Raw genomic sequence first — 14,204 nt, forward strand, 5'->3', positions numbered from 1 at the left:
CTAATGCCTCAAGTGTTGATCGTGACATGAATATAAGAAGTACTTTAGTTACTGCCTCTGGAACATACACTACTCTCTCCAACTAGCTCTTCAGATAGGACTCTGATAGCCCCTGGGGTTGAAGTTTAACTAACACATTCATATCAATCACACCATCCATACACAAATGTTTAAAGTATATGGTATTACAGACATCATAACAGGATTGTTGTTAATCTTTTGAAATGTGCAAATATATTACCTACCATCTTTCAGGTGGCTGTATAGTCAAATTTTTTTCCAAAATATATGATCAATTAACTCATTTCCTGATGCGTTTTTCTTATCAGAGAATTGAGGGACTAGATCTGATTTTTCATTTTTTATACAACTCATAAAAATTTTGTTACTAGTACTTAGAATCATTTTTTTCATGTCTGTTATTAAGTAGCATAAATACTCAAGCTAAATTTTACATATAGCCCTTTCTGTCTCATAGAATTCATATATTTGAATTTCTCAAGCAAACTGGTTAGTTGTATTTCTGTTAATTGGAGATCAGTTTCACTTACCTTTATACAACCATTCAACAATTCTTAAGCACTTACTATGTGCTGGGAAGTACTAAAAGACAAAGAAATGTATAAATAAAAAATGAACATTCTCTACCATATGCACAGTTCTTTTAACTTTTGTATATGAAATTACACACATATTTAAGGTTGTTAGGGTTCTGTTTTTTTCTTAAATCAGATCATACATTACATGTTGTTTTCTTACATTATAATGTAAATTACTGCACAGTTTTCCATAGTACAGATGGATGCACCATAATGATTTAACCATTCTTCTGCTAATAGATGTTAAGACTGCTAGATTCCTAGAAATGGAACTGTTCATTCAAAAGGGACATTTATTTTGATAGTTTTAATGCTAAAAGAATATCCATGTAATAACCTGTAACTGTTTATATTTCTACCAACAGTAATTGAAAGGCCTATTTTCCACATTCTTACCAATGCTGATTACTAGGCTGATTATTGTCACTCTGATGGATGAAAATGCTATCTCATTATTATTACCATTTGCATTTCCCTGAACTAGTGCATCTTATTGTTGTTCTTCTATAGGTAATGTGACTAGGTGTCTTTTCCTCCTTCTAGCTTCTTTCAGGATTTATTTAATTTTTGATTTGTTTTTCTTGATACTGAGCATTGAACCAGGGTCTTGTGCATGTTAAGCACTCACTTTGCTTCTGAGATATACCCCCAGCCCCCTACCTTTAATTTTCAGGAGTTTGAAAATAATAGGCCCAGGTATAGATTTTTTGGCTTTTATCTTGCTAAGTATTCTGGGCTTTTGAATCTACGGTTTAGTATCTGACATATTGTTTCAATTATTTCTTCTTTTCCTGGATTTGTTTGTTTGTTTCTTCTGGTATTTCTTGAGCCCATAGTGCTGGACTATTCTATTATGGTTTTTCATTTTTAACTTTATTCTCTTTGTTTCCAGTTTTGGTTTTTATTGTGATATCCTCAAGCCCAGAGGTTTTCTCCTCAGCTGTGATCAGTCTACTAAGAGGCCTATCAAAGGCATTCATTTGTTACAGCAATGTTCTTATTACATTAGTAATGAGACCCTAACATTTCTCATTGGCTCTTAGAATTACTATTTCACTGCTTATAATGTTCTTTCTGTGTTGTATACTCTATCTGTTGGAACCCTCAGCATGTTAATTGTAGTTTGTTTTTTTTAAAATTCTAGTCTGAGAATTCTAACATCCCTCCTTATCTGAGTCTTATTCTGATGCTTGCTGTATCTCTTCAGTTTGTGGTTTTGCCTTTTAGTTTGCCTTGTAACTTTTACTTCAGAGTGGGACATGATGTACAGGGTAAAAGGAAACGCTATAAGTAAATCTTGAGTAATATGGTAGAAAGGTGTGGGCAAATATAGATGAAACATTCTATATTCCTGTGATTAGGTCACAGTCTCGTAGAGAACCTGTTCCTCTGAATTGTGAACGTAAGTATTTCTCATTTTTTTCCCTTCCTTTCTTAGGTGGGACAGGATTGCTAGAGTAGACTGGGGTGGATATTTCTTTTTCTTGAGGCCAATTAGGCTCATATAAAATCTTAGCATGTTAGACTTCAGTTAAACAATTTCTTTTGAAAACAGACCTTGATAAGAAGAGCAGAGTACTACAATGATGCATTTCACAATACTTTCTTTTCCCCTTCTGCTGCTGGAAGCACAGGTCATTTTTCTTTGGTAGTTATTTTGAGAACCTGATCAAGCACCTCGGAGTAAAACTAAAAACCACAGGAGACCCCTTTGACCAGGTTCCCTTAAGTTTTAATTCTCAGATTGGTCCATACCTAGCCTCCAGCAATTTCTTAGTTATAGTGTAGACTTTCCTACCTCAGCACTGGTTTTTATGGAGTCTTCTGCTCTAGCCTGTTATACTTCTCTTTATTTGCCTGACTCCCCATCAGTTTGCTCAGTGACTTCACTGTGTTAACTTTTGTCTCTGTGACTAAAACATCTGATAAAAACAACTTAGAGAAGATTTATTTGGAGCTCACATTTCAGAGGTTCAGTTCATGGTTGGCCAGCTCCACTGCTTTGGGCCTGAGGTAAGGTGGAACATCATGCAGTGTAGCAAAGCTACTCAGTTCATTGCAGCCAGAAAGCAGAGAGAGAAAAAGAGAGGAACCAGGCACAAGATATAGCCCCCAAAGGTCCCCAGTGACCTATCTTCCTCCAGCCATGCCCCACCTCCCTATAGTTACCAGCCAGTAATCCATTCAAATTATAAATTCATCAAATGGATTAATCCACCGATGAGGTTATAGCTCTCATAATCCAATCTTTTCACCCCTGAACATTGCTATGTTGCGTAACACATGAGCCCTTTGAGCGACTTTTTTATCTTTGTTTTATTGATTTATTTTGGTACTGAAGATCGAACCCAGGAGGCACTTGCCACTGAGCCATATCCCCTGTCTTCCCTCCTCCCCCTCCAAGACAAGGGTCTTCCTAAATTGCTGAGGCTGACTGACCTCAAATTTATGATCCTCCTGCCTCAACCTCCTGAATCCCTGGGATTACAGGCATGTGCTGCTGTGTCTGGCTTTGGGGAACATTTTAAAATCCAAACCATAATACTCATTTTTCTTACAGATTTTAGAATAGTTGTTTATTTTCAATTTGTTCAGTTTTTTACCTGTTTTTAGGGCAGAGCACTGACTTTAAAGCTCCTTAAATGTGCAACCAGAAACTGAAACTTCCATTACTTGTATCATAAGAAAAATAAAAATAGTTTTAGAAATCATGAAAGTAAAGGACAAAGCAGGAAAATGTTAAATATATTTGCAACAAAAGTGGCAGACAGAGAAAGCTTAATATTTTTCTTAGAGTTCTAGAAGAGTTTTTTTTTTTTTAAAGAGAAATTAGGATTCAATTAGATAAATGAACAAAGGGTATGATCTATTTTATAAAAAAGAAAGAGGGTGATAAGCATGAAAATATATTCAAAGGTCATAAAATAAATGCAAAGTAAATCAATGAGACTTGGTTTTCTTAAAACTTTGCAAAGCTTTAAAAATATATAGTAGTGCTATTGTGGGTGTGGTGGATGAGAATAGCATTGCTAGTACACTTATAAGTTGTAAGTTGATATGTTTGGAAAAGCAATCTGTCAATATCTATAAAATCTTAAAAATGTTCAAATACTTTACTAGAAATCCTTCCTAAGAAAGAGAAATGCCAAAAATACTTTGAACAAAAAATATGTTTACTGCAGCATCATTTCTAAGAATAGCAAATTTGAAAGTGACTTACACATACAATAATAGGAAATAGTTCTATAAATTTTTGGTGTCATCATAGTATAGAATGACTTGGAATTTCTAAAATTGAGGTTTATAAATTTATAATGCTAAGTTTAAAAAATATAAGATTTTATAAATAGCATTAACTATTTTCAAAGATTAGAGAAAATATATCAAAATTTTAACCATGATTTTAGCTATCTGATGAAGGTTTGAGTGCTTCTCTATGTATTTGTACTTTTCTGTTGTGAATTTGTTCATACCATTGGGAAAAAAATACAGCATTTATAAAACATGATAACCTTCATACAATCAACCCTAGAATATGAAATCTAGCTGCATATGAAACTAGAGAAAGGGAAATTATTCAGAGGCTTTAGCAGTCATCTGCTCATAGATAAGGGTTGAATTTAGGAGGAAGTGGCCATCAATTTGGAAAGAAGAATCCTGATTCTGGAAAGATTTAGCAGTTAGAGACAATTTAGTTTGGTGCGTCTTGTGATTAAGAGGCTTGACATATGCTGGTATAATTAAATGAGATGAGCATGAGAGGAATAGATGAACTGTAAATAGGGCAGAGAGGTTGGAAGGGAAGGGAGGGTTAGAAATAATGGTGGAATGTGATAGTCATTATTATCCAAAGTACATGTATGAAGACATGAATTGGTGTGAATATACTAATTGTAAAGCATCCCACTGTCATATATAAATTAAAAAATTAATTTAAAAAACTAAGGGAAGAAACACTTAAGGGGTAGAGATGAGTTCAGTTTGGCTATGTTTCTGTTGAACCCCGACACAAAGAAAAGACCACTGACTCTAATTTTAAATCAAATTAAAGCAAGCTTCTATTTGTGTATACCGGAGCTGGCCAGGACTTACTCTCCCCAAAACCCTGGGCTAGAGATCAGTACCCCAGGGGGGTGTCTTGAGAACTTAAAGATAACGGGATTTTGACAAGCATGATACAAAGGCAGATATCTGCATAGCATGATATTTCAAGGTAGGGAGTAAATTCAGATCCCAACATCAGAATTTATAAGGCACCACTGAGGTTTTAGAGAGGGTTGTTATCTGGGCAGGGAAAGCCAGGCATGGGTGAGTTCAAGGCACAGGCAGGAATTCCATACAACTTTAGAAATTGCAGTAATTTATAGTAAAACAGAAATAAACTTTTCATGACTTTGTGACGAGATGGCTCCCAGTCTTAAGATTGAATTAGGCTGGGTTCATCAGTTGCATTATAATGCAATGAGAATCAATGATGGGAACTTGAGTGTTTAGATCTGGACCACAAGAATAAGTCTATTTATAAAATTGGGAGTTATTTTTAGTGGACATTTGAGTCTTGGACATGAAAGACAAGTCCTTGGGTGCCAGTTCCTTTGTAAACAAATATGATTATATTTCTCTTAGTACATCTAATGGAAACTAATTTTAAAAACTGCTAATTTAGTTTCTCATTTAAGATTACATGACTGCAAAAAAAAAGTAAACTTTTTCTTGTGTTCTTTAGAGTTACAGGAGAAAGGGTTGATATAAACTGCCAGTTTTGTACTGGAATTGACATCAGATTTACTCCCTGCTTACCCGACCCTGAGCTTGGACAACCTACACCCTATTCAAATTTTTGAACCTATTTAGACTTGTGTTTTTATGTATACCTGGAGTTTCCCTCTGAGAAGGCTGAAGGTTTTTATTTGGATATTTTTTAAAACAGGAAAGTTAGATTTTTATTCTTAATGAGTAAATATCTAAACAGATTTTTAAATGTTGATTCTTTCTGTTTACATTTGTGCTACCAAACTCCTCCATCCCAACTATCTAAGTTGGTTATTTTAGCTGCTATGTTTTCCAATGAAGTCTTTGTGGTTGAGAGAGTTTCCTGTGACCTGTCTACTTTTGCATTTAATTGCTCCATGAATCCCAAATTAAGTTCTGTAAGTATTTCATTTTGGTCTGCTGATGAAGCAAAGATCTTTTCAGCACGACTCAAGAAATGTTGCACTTATGACAATTCAAAGGACCAGCATCACAATTTTGAAAAAGTTAGAACTGTTTGACTTCCAGTTTGGTTTTTATCACTTGGAAATAAAATTTAAAATGCTATCAAAGAGCTAAATGAGAGAATGCCAAGGCCCATAATACGTGTCATAAATATTTGTTGAATACATAAAGCAAAATTGTTGGTCTTCATATTATAGTGTACAAAATTATTTGTTTCAGAAAGAGCAAAGTCTTGGGAGATTTTAGATAGAATTTGAATGAAAAGTACCAAGAAACAACCCTCTACTAAATATTCTTACATTGGAATAATAGGTTGAATTAAGAAACTTCTAAGGTGTTTTCAAACTCCACATTATCTCAGGTGATGATTTAGTTTCTTCGGTCAGTAAATGGGTGTTGACACAGATATTGGGGTTAGTTCTTTACACTGTGAAATAATTTGTGTAACCATGAGACAGAGGATAAAGATTGAATAACTTTTAAGGCCAACATTAATCTAGTCACATTTTCTTAGGATGCTCTCAGAAATCTAGTTGCCTGTGACTTTTTTTTCCTTGCTGTAATAGTCAGAACAAGTCAGAGTTCATAAACAAGATCAGGCATTACAGTATAAGAGTATGAGACTATAGAAAGGGGTAAGCCACAAACATCAGGTACTTGCTGCTTATGGTGATTATAAGGCGTGGCATCTAAACAGACAAAAACAACAAAATCATGACAGGATTGTATTGCTTCACTGGTCCACATCTACTGAATTCCAATAAAGTAAATCTCAACTCTGACAAGTCTTAAGAATTACTAATTGAAGAACTTATTGTAAGATAGGAAAACTTAATTGTGATGGTTGTTTATCAAGATACTCGGTTCTGTTTTTGTAAAATTCAAATGAAGTATACTGCTTCTGGCAATGAGACAGATAGCATGAGTAACCCCTATCAGAAAATAGCTAAAAACATAGGTAAAATATGACACATAAAAAAAGTTTTTTTTAAATGACACTTGATAGAATCTAAAAGATAAAACAGTAATGGTAATAATTGAAAGCAGGTAGTCTTGATCACAGCTTTCCCACGGAGGGTTTCTATTGAACCCATGATTTACTACTTTTATCTCTGCATGGAGATTCAGGGAAAGTCTAGTACTTCCCATTCTCTCAAGGTAGAAAGTATAATAAAATTCCTTTATTGCATGAGGTTAAGACTCCAGAATTGTATCATCAATGTAAGGATTAAATTCAACCCTTGAGTACTAGTTTTTTGAATATATTCTTTGACAAAATGGAAAGTTTGTATAAAGCACTAATGTTGCATTACAAAGGACAAAGTTTTTCAAGAAAAAGCACTTGGGCTATCATTTGAGTTGTAAATTAAAGTAAACTTGTTTCCTGGAACTCTACTTTTACTTGAAAAAAATGACTAACAGACTGCAGTTATTCAGCATTGAGTATTTGGCAAATTATTTCTGAAACTGAGCAGTAGAGTGAACATATCATGTACAAGTAAGCAAATGAAATTATGTGTTGTCTCTGATACAATTCAAGCTTTCAATGGGAAATTCAGATTTGGAAAAACTGTGCTCACCACCTTTAGCTTGATAGTTTCCCAATGCTTAAATATTTTTCTGATGGAATGTAATTTTTTTGGTATTGAATAATGTAATGTGTCAACATCTGCATAATTCAGATAATTGTTATTTTAAAATGATCAAGGTATAATGTTAGAAAATTATGCATGTGTAAAAGATTCATTCAGTTGCATGCTAGGTTAATGTATGTTAATTTAACAGTTTAAAAGCTCATTGATAAAGTTTCATATTCTTCATTACCATTAACCTTTCAGAAATTACTACTTGTAGAGTTTGGTATAATATATTAGATACAAAGATCCAAAATTACCTGAAAAGGTTATTAAAATATTTCTGTCTTTTTCAGTTACATGCTTTTGTGAGACCTGATTTTCTTGATGTTGTATGAATACTTCAACCAAAACAATATATGATACAGATATGAGAGTAGAATCATCTGTTAAAGCAGACATTAAGGGATGGGGGATATGGCTCAGTGATATAGCATTTGCTTATCATACATTAGACCCTGAGCTCAATCCCCAGTACTGCCAAATATTGATTAATTAATTAATTAATTAATCTTAAAAAGCCAAACAACAGCAGCAAAACTCAGATATTAAGGAGATATTAGAGATATGGAAGAAATATAAAACAGAAATGTTTCTCATTAAGCTGTTTTGTATAGAAAGTGTATGTATTCTTCATGAAAATATATTAACATTAGTTTTTAAATTATTTCATTTCTTATTTTTAATTTTTAATAGAATAAATGTTGATATATATATAAGCAAAAGCTCATTGGAAGTCTCAATGAAAACATGTAAAAGAGCCAATCTCCAAAAACAAAAGGCCAAATGTTTTCTCTGATAAGTGGATGCTGATCCATAATGCTGGGGGAGAGCATGGGAGCAATGGAGGAACTTTGGACAGGGAAAAGGGAACGGAGGGGAAGGGAGTGGGTAGAGGGGAGGGGTAGGAAAGATGACGGAATGAGGAGACATCATTACCCTAGGTACATGTATGAAGACATGAATGAGGTGACTCTACTTTGTGTACAACCAGAGAAATGAAAAATTGTGCTCAGTTTGTGTGCTATGAATTGAAGTGCATTCTGCTTTTATATGTACAAATTAAACATTAATTAATTAACTTTAAAAAATGAAAAGAATAAAAAAAACATGTGAAAGGATCTTGAGACAAAAACACTTGAGAACTGTTGGCTTAAACTGTCCAGGCAAAAGTCAGTGATTATCAGACTACTGGGTTAACAAGTTTTTCTGGCAATATGCTATTTATTCATAGAGACAGTCCTAAAAGAAGAGCAAGTTAAATGTCAGAAGGAGAAAGAGGAGCCTGTAAAGAAGTCTGTGGCTTCTGGTTGGTGAGCAGTCTGCATGGAGTTTAGTCATGGATCTTTCTACTTTCAGACAGGACCTATTTGCTCCTAACTCTCACAGTGCTTGTGGAATAAGTTTCCCAGGATGTACTGATATTGCTTACCACTTTCACTTCCCTTCCCATCATATAAACCACATGAAGGAATTCCTAATCTGCCCCATTCCTCTTTACATCTAGGGTCTCCTTTACCTGTTAGTGCCCTGTTTGGCTTGGAGACACCTCTACCCAGCTCAACAAATGGAAATAGACTATATAGTTCTTGTCACTAAATTACAAGTCATTCCACTCCACTGAAAGCTCACATCACTATTTCTCCTGTTTATGAGAGGGATAGGAAAAAAATCTTGAACAGAAGAAACTAATGATGTAAAGGTAATTCAAAGTGTTTTGATAATAAGTCATACAATTATGATTTATTCATTTACTGAATAAATATTTACTGAACAATGGTTTCTTGAAGTGGGGCACAGTAGTGAACAAAATAGACAAAATTTTCTGCCTTCCTTGAACTTACAATAGGGAAGAGACAAATTAATGCATAACTTGCATATTTGATAGTATGAGATAAGGAAGAGGGGCAGCATAAAGAATGAGGAGATGAAATACATATATTGGGAAAATGGTTGAAATTTCAGGTAGAGTGGTCAGAGAAAGCCTGTTTGGTAAAGTCAGGTGGGTCTGATCTCCCTCCCTCTCTCCCTCTTTTCCTTCTGATTGAACCCAGAGGTACATAACCACCAAGCTATGTCCTCAGCCCTTTTTGTTTTTTGAGACAGGGTTTCACTAAGTTGCTTCGGGCCCCATTTAGTTGTTGAGACTGGCTTCGAACTCATAATCCTCCTGCCTCAGCTTCCTGAGTTGCTAGGATTTTGGGCATGTGCCACCGTGCCCAGCAGGTAAAGTATATTTTAAGAAAAGATTTGAAGGAATTGGAGAGCTGGCCGTATAATGCCTATGAGAAGAACATTCCTAGTAAGAGAAATAACAAGGCAGGACTGTAAGGAATATGCTTACCTGGTGTATGGGTAGGCAGAAACAGTGAGTGCCTTCAATCAAACATTTGGAACAGATAATTCCAAGTCTTTCTGGAAAAGGAAAATGGCTCAGTTTATCAGGTTGAGATAAATAATCAAGCAGCATGCTCAAAAATAAAATCATAGACCTATCTTCCCCATGAAAAATTTTCTTGCAAAATATTAGGCATCAATTTTAGTCCATTTTGTGTTGCTTAACAAAAATCTGAGGCTGGGTCATATATAGATATGTAAAAAGAAAAGAGGTTTATTTGGCTCACAATTCTAGTCGATGAAAACTCCAAACTGTTTCATGCAGTATCTGGTGAGGGTCCCCTGGCTATATCACAACATGGCTGGGAAGGGGAAAGGGAAACACTCAAATACAGAAAAGACATGAGTGTGACAAAAGAAGGCAGAGAGCAGGGAGGGCTCATGATGCCTCTTTTATTACAATGCTCTCTGGCAGGAACTAATCCACATCTACAGAATGATGAAATAGCATTAATCCATTCATGACGGTGGAGCCTTTGTGACCTAATTTCCTTCCCCAAGGCCTCATCCCTTAATGGTTCTACCACCTTCACACCACCACCCTGGGGACTAAGCTTCCAGGACATGAACCTTTAAGAGACAAATTGCATCCAAACCATCGCAGCATCCAAAGCCATAAATATATTTTAATATACAAAAGACAGTACATACTACAGCATGACTTCATTGGGTGTATCCCAGGAATGTGGGGTTTCCATAACTTTAGAAAATTATTAATTTGCCACCTATTAAGAATAAAAAGTAAGAAAACTTTACATTCTCCAGAAATATAGAGGAAAAAACATTTGATAAACATTTATATAAATTTAATTAGAAATAAAATTAAAACTTCAAAACAAACAGTAATAAAAGGTTGCTTCCTTAATTATATAAAGGAAAATGTAATTTTAAAGAGGTAAAAACTCTAGTAAACAACTAACTTAACAATAAAAAATCAAAAGCATTTCCTTGCAAGGTCAAGAATAAATAAAGAATGGCCCCTTCACTATACCTGGTCAACATCATACTGAAAAATCCAGCCATTAGTGTACCATCAAAAACAAAAAACACGCACACACACACACACACACAAAAGAAAAAGAATAAAGATTGGAAACATGGAGTGAATAGCTGGCTTTGTGGGTGATATAATAAAAATAGAAACCCAAAAGGAATGTAGTAAAATTAATATAGGAATATATCGTAAATTAATATGTAGGACTATGTAGTCAAATTAATACAAGAATATTAGAAAGATTGCTTAGATGCAAATTCTCCTCTCATATTCAATTGCTTTTCTATATGCCAGAAATAATTCAACAATATAATTTAAAAGACAATATTATTTGTTACAAGAACAACATGCTGAGGAATAAATCCAGGAAAAAATGTACAAGATCTGTGGAGGGGGGAATGATAAAACTTTAAGAGACATTAATGTTCTAAATAGGTAGAGAGAAATACCCTATTTTATAATAATGAAGTTCAGTTGCGAAGATGTCCAGGGACCCATATTGATCTGCATATTGAATTCAGTTCCAATCAAAATCCTAATTGGATTTTTTTTATAGAATTAAAACATTATGCTAAGTGAAATAAGCCAAACACAAAAGGACACATACTGTGTGATTCCACTTATTTAAGAAACAGGTAGATTTATGGAGATAGAAAAAATAGAAGTTACCAGGTGCTGGGATGGGAGAGTGGAAGTTATTGATGAAAAAGTTCTGGAAACAGACAGTAGTGATGGTTATACAACACAGCAGAATGAAAGAATTGTTTTGTTTTTGATACTGAGGGTAGAACCCAGGCATGCTTTACTACTGAGCTGAGCTACATCCCTGGATCTTTTTATTTTTTATTTTGCAATAAGCTCGCTAAATCGCTGAGATTGGTCTCAAATTTGTGATTCTACTATCTTAGACTCCTGAGTTTTTGGGATTACATGCATGCACCACCACACTGGGAAGTATAAAAGAGTTTTGCATTGTTTTTCATTCTAACAGATATTTGGTATTGTTCAACTTTTTAAATATTTGCCAATTTGAGAATGTGAGATTGAAGGTTAGATACATGAAGAGTCTGCTAAAGTAAATAAGTGCTGATGCCACATTCTAACCCTGGTTCATTTGATTCCAATCTAGTAGGCAGGATTTCACAGAAATGGAAAAATATAGGCTTTTTATAACAATGAGTAGTTATGAAAAATGTGATTTTTTATGTTAAAATAATTTTATGTTAGCACTTCCTTTTGGAAAGTATTTCTGAAAATGTGATTTTAGATTAACTGGCTCAGAATCATCTGGTACTAGTGAGAAAGGTGTTACTTATTAGAAGTCAGCAGATTCCTGCCTGGATTCATCTCTAGTTGTACTATAGGAGTGGGATCTAAGTATGCTTACATTTTTAACCAGTTCTCCTGGTTTGGTTTTTGCTTTTTAATAAACCCTGAAATTTAAAAACCTCTACTTAAATGGTTCAGCTAATTGTGTTCACAATTTAGATTTTATTACCTATTGTTTCAAAAACTTTGATTTATCAAATAATTAGAACATTTTTAATCATAAAACCTGAATTCAGCAGAAAAAAATTTTATATAATTGTTGTCCAAAAAAAAATGAAATTGACAGAATGTTAATTATCAAATACCTAGATTTTTATAGGAACCATTAATAGTTTTTTTTGAATTTTTTTTAATATTTATTTTTCAGTTTTCGGTGGTCACAACATCTTTATTTTTATGTAATGCTGAGGATCGAACCCAGCGCCCCGCGCATGCCAGGCGAGCGCGTTACCGCTTGAGCCACATCCCCAGCCCATTAATAGTTTTCAAAATCATGTTTATTTCCAAGTTAACTTAATTTTTATAGTTTGATTATTTTGTTGCAACATTAAATGATTACATTAAGGGATCAAAGTCATACTTTGTAAAAGAGATTTAACAAAAACTGAAAATGATACGTGACAGTTTGTATGTCATGCTTTCAAAACTGGGGCTTTAAATCCTCTATTATATGTAGAAGTTTTAGCTATTCCAAAGTACAATAAGAGATTATTGTTCATATCAATGTAATAAATTGATACTCCCTGATTGTGCATTTTCATTTTGCACATTGTCAGAACCTTGGACCTTAATCTTATTCTTTGATTGACAGTAGCGACCAGGGAAAGAACACTTGTATTGTTTGGGATAGTCACATCTGTTCAACTTGATTCAGTTGAGGGTATTTGCATATTCTTAAGTATTTTTTCTGAGAGGGCTTGAATCCTTCTCAAGTGCTTGATGCATATTTGAAATTCATTCATAGGGTATCTACATGCACTAATAGTTCTGTATAATATTGCTGTGCATAATCTGACAGATAAGACCACATTTTAAAACAAGGTGTTCTTTAGGGATGTTATATTGCATTTTTACTTATTCTGCTGGGCAGAAATGTCATATTTTTGAGGTCTGTTTTAATGTTTTGATTAAACTAGTATATCCTTATTTTAGGCAGATTTGTCAATCATAGGACAAATAAAGATTTATTAAATAAAATTTCAAAGATATTAATGGAAGTTCTTCTTGCCTTGGTTGGAACATTTTATAGAAAATAATTGCAGGACTTCAATGGATTTGTTTAGCTCCTCTTTATTTTTCAGGGAAGGTCACTGAGATTCAAGTGTCCTGACTTGTTCAAGGTCACCCAACTTAGACATTCAGCCTTAAATGTTGCTCTCAACTGCCAGATCAGTAAATGTTAAGAAATAATAGTGTGTATATATATATATATAACCTCTGATTGATGTCATTAAAAAATTATCCATAAAATGTTTTCCTTTCCATTAGAAACACACTCAAGAATTATGTGTTATTCATCATCATATCCCTTCAGAATTTACAGTGCTTTACATGTAATTAATGCCTAGTCATTATTTTGCTGTTTTGTTTCAATTAGGAAATATGATGGCTTAAACACCTTCAGTAGCAGACAGGTTTCATTTTGTGTTTCATTTCTGATGAATTGGCAATAGCAATGTCGAGAAGAATTTTGAAATTTGCTGGGGTTAGTTAGCAGTGCTGCCATGAACCTGAGATCAGAGACCTGTTTCTTCCTTTAAATGTGTGATCTTATGGAAGTGAGAGAGAATTACAAACTGGAATGATCAGAAAAGTTCTTTGGAAAGAAATAAGGATCAAATGACATTATAGATAGAATTTAGATAATATAGGCAAAAAAGAGGAAGAATGCCACCTAGGGTAGAAGTTCTTTTTTTTTTAATTGTTGGTCGTTCAAAACATTACCTAGTTCTTAATATATCATATTTCACAGTTTGATTCAAGTGGGTTATGAACTCCCATTTTTACCCCGTATACAGATTGCTGTATCACATC

General features: G+C 34.0%; 1 protein-coding gene across 1 annotated transcript in view; it reads left to right on the forward strand.

The window, feature by feature from the left end:
- The window catches only part of LOC308632775 (EH domain-binding protein 1-like), a gene marked incomplete at both ends in the record, with an annotated part of 81,262 nt that overhangs the window by 43,358 nt on the left and 23,700 nt on the right, over nt 1–14,204 (forward strand). The window lies entirely within an intron of this gene.

The sequence above is a fragment of the Spermophilus citellus genome, assembly GCF_964194105.1.
Source record: "Spermophilus citellus genome assembly, chromosome: 13".
Classification (NCBI taxonomy): Eukaryota; Metazoa; Chordata; class Mammalia; order Rodentia; family Sciuridae; genus Spermophilus; species Spermophilus citellus.